We start from the raw sequence: 4,105 nt of genomic DNA on the forward strand, positions 1-4,105 counted from the left end.
TTTTAGTCAAATTCCTTCTGCGCTTTTCTGCAAACTCAGCAAGACCACACTCGTGTTTTTTTGTTTTTTTTGTAATTTTTTTACAGAAAACCTTTTTCTTTTCGCCGTGTTTCCTTGGAATGAAGCTCAAAGCACCCAAGTTTAAAACCACAAGGTTCTCAGGTTCTGACAGGACCAGGTTGGTCTCTCTCTCTCTCTCTCTCTCTCTCTCTCTCTCTAACACAGAGCCTTATGTACACTGAGAAAAATCATCTCTATTCTAGTCTGCATCTCTAATATTCTTCACTCTGAAAGTGCTTATTAAGAATATAATAAGAATAACTGGCATGTATTTGCATCATTTAAGGAATTTTATTTTAATTAAAGCAGCTTTAATTTGACTTGATTTTTAAAATATGTCAAACATCAAAAAATCTGTCAGTGGAATCAGAGACACATGCCCTAAAGACAACCCCCTAAACTAACCACAACTGCCCTGAAACATCTGAACACATTTCAGAGACTTACAGTAATGTTTATGGCTAAATGCCATCACATTCCAGCAGCAATATTCCAGCATCTTCTTCATTTATCAACAACTGCAATTACCGCCATTGGAATAAGACTTAGTATCTATAAACAGGTGAATACACATACATCTCAGAGACGCAGACCGGTTGACTCTGACTGCGCAGCTGCAGTCCTGGCGTCTTCTTTCTCCTCATCTATTTTCTCCCCTCTGTACCGTACAATTTTCAGCAGATTCCTCCTGCATCGTAAACCATGTGATTAAATAAACCAGGGCTGTGCCCAGAAAGGCATTGTGTAATTATTCTATAATAAGCTCCGCGCATAGGGCACATCAAACTGGGTTTTAAAGAAAGGGTCCAGGAGTTTAAACACAGCTTTCAATTACTTCAACCCGTCTGACCTACTGTACGATCCGTCCCCACCACAACTGCCTACGTCTCATATACACATACACCACACAGTTAGGGAACACCGAGAACAGTCCCGTTATTCCACAGAATAATTCAGAATCAGAAATACTTTATTGATCCCGGGGGAAATTGCAGTTATTACAGTTGCAATAGTTTTTGTAAAAGAATAAACACTCTACAACAAAAAAGAGAAATTTGCAATATGTACACATTTCATTTCTTAAAAAATACAGTAAAGCGGAAGTGGATGTGATAATAAATATGGAATATACTTTATAAATTGCACCTCTGAATTATTGCACACATAATTAAGAAAAATGAAATTTATTATCATTGTTATTGCACATATGAACAGTATAATTTGGTACTGAGTTTTGCATGAATGAAATATGGTGTCACACATTGAGGGAGGAATTATGGAGTTTGATGGCCACAGGAAGGAATGACCTCCTGTGTCAGTCTGTTGTGCATTTCTGTGGAATGAGTCTTGTGCTGTGTTTCATCTCTGTGTTGTAGAGTGGGTGGAAGCCATTTTCCATAATGACCTGCAGCTTAGATAGCATTCTCCTCTCCGACACTGCCATCAGCGAGTCCAGCTTCACACCCACAACATCACCTGCCTTACGGATCAGTTTGTTGAGTCTCTTGGTATCTGCCACATTCAGCCTGCTGCACCAGCATGCAAAAGCATGTGGGACAGCACTCGCCACCACAAACCCATCCAAGATCCTGAGCATAGTCCGGCAGATGTTGAATGACCTCAGGTGCCCCGGAAATAATAGAGAAGACTTTGGCCCTTCCTATAGAGGGCGTCAGTGTTCTTAGCCCAGTCCAGTTGATTGTCAGTGTGCACTCCCAAATATTTGTAGTCCTCCACAGTGTCCACACGGACCCCCCTGATGGACACAGGTGCTTTGTCCCACCTCAAGTCCACCACCAGTTCCTTTGTCTTTGTCATGTTGAGCTGCAGATGGTTCAGCTTGCACCATGCGACAAAGTCTGTCACTGTCAACCTGTAATCATCCTGCTGATACATCCCACTTTTACAGAGTAATCAGAAAACTTCTGAAGGTGGCAGGTCTCTGTGAAGTAGGTGATTTCCGTGATGTAGAGGGTAAAGAAGAATGGAGTGAATACAGTTCCCTGTGGGGCTCCAATATTGCATTGGAGGCATACATACTGTGGTCTGCCAGTCAGGTAGTCAACAATCCAGGACACGAGGGGCCATCTACTCGTATCATTTTCAGCTTATCGACTCAGAAACGCAGGCAGAATGGTGTTGAATGCACTGGAGTCAAAAAACATGATCAGCCAGCACTGTGAGGGTTTGTCCAGGTGAGCGTAGTCTGGGTTGAGCAGGTAGATGATTGTGTCCTCAACTCCCAGGTGATAGGCGAACTAGAGGGGGTCCAGAACTGGATGGACCAGGACGAACCTCTCCATGGTCTTCATGATGTGGGATGTCAGTGCCACTGGCCTTTAGTCCTTGACACAACTGGGTTGCGACATCTTTGGAACATGAAAAATGAAGGACATCTTCCACATCACAGGGACTCTCTGGATTCTCAAGCTCATGTTGAAGACATGTTGAAGAGAGCTTATAAAGAAATGTTTTTTTACCTGGTTGTTATAGAAAGGTAAGTAAAAAGACACGTCTCCCTCTGAATCTCAGACCATGACCCTTGATGGCCCACCCATTTATATTCATATGATAGCATGATAATCCGGCCATTCTTATTGGAGGATTATGATGTGTGAAAATGCTCATTTTAGTCATATAAAAGAATACATGGCTGTGTTTTCACACTGAGCATGGAGCTTCAAGATTGGAGCAGTCACACATTACAGAACAGCTTCATTTTGTGATGAGTAAGTGAAATATATTTGACAAATTTTTCAGAAGCATTTTCGGTTAGCACTGGTTAGCTTTGATGCTATGCTAGTGTAACCCGCCCACTTTGTGTGTGTGTTACGCCTGATGAAACCTGCGTTGTGTTCTGGCGTGTAATTATGGGATATGAGACAGAACTGGATCTCTAGTTCCTTTAATGACAGCACACTTCATACCTGTAGTACAGGAAAACAATCATGAGTCGTGTGTCACGTATCTGCTAGGCTGGCTCTTCTCCGGCCATGCAAGAAAGCTCTGTGTGTATTCAGTAGCACAGAATAACATAATATTTTGACAAATAAAAATTACTGTGCAAGTCTCTAAGTCAGGCAAATCAGCAGCATGTGCACTGTCCATCTCATCTACACCATCACAGATGACACTATGACCATCTGCGGACTGTGAAGCATACTCCCCTTCCACTGAATCCACACCGGGTTTGAAATCGGATAGGACCCACAAAGAAGTCCTTTTTGCAGAAGACTCAGTGTCCAAACTAGAAAGTCGTTTCGATCCTCTGCTGACACTGAGGTCACCAGCATTAGATGAACTGACCAGGGACTGAGTTTCTAGAGTATCCTGAATAGGGAGGAAGCTCACGTCCAACAAGAGATTCCTGTGTACAACTTTACAATGGCCTGAGGCATCACTGATCCGGTAGATGTGGGTCTTGGGGTTCCTCTCCACAACAGTGTAAAGCATAGGTTCCCACCTGTCTGCTAGTTTTTTCTTGCCTCGCTCACCCTTATTGGCGAGCAGAACACGATCTCCGACATTGAGACAAACACCTTTGATTTTCTTGTTGTACTGATGGGCCTGATGTTCCTGTTCTTTGCTGGTGTGGAGCTGAGCAATTCTGGCAGCCTCAGACAGGTACAACAGCAAAAGCTCAGAGTATTTGTTGAAATCTGACGCGATGGGATCACGCAGGACTGACTTGAACACGACGTCCACTGGAAGCCTTGGGACGCGGCCAAACATCAAATAGAACGGGGCATAACCGGTAGTCTCATGAACCGTAGCATTATATGCAAAGGTTAATGTCTGGATCTGTTGGGGCCATTCCTGTTTGGCTCTAAGAGGGAGTGCCCGCAACATGTTGCCAAGGGTGCGGTTAAACCGCTCCGTGCCACCGTTGCCCATAGGGTGATAGGCAGTGGTATGGGACTTTGCAACGCCAGAAAGCTGAAGAAGCTCGGACACTAACTCACTCTCAAAGCTGGGTCCCTGGTCCGAATGGATGCGTTCGGGGAAACCATATACACAGAAAACAAAGTCCCACAACTTCTTAGCG

The sequence above is a fragment of the Hoplias malabaricus genome, chromosome X1 (genome assembly GCF_029633855.1).
Source record: "Hoplias malabaricus isolate fHopMal1 chromosome X1, fHopMal1.hap1, whole genome shotgun sequence".
Taxonomy (NCBI): Eukaryota; Metazoa; Chordata; class Actinopteri; order Characiformes; family Erythrinidae; genus Hoplias; species Hoplias malabaricus.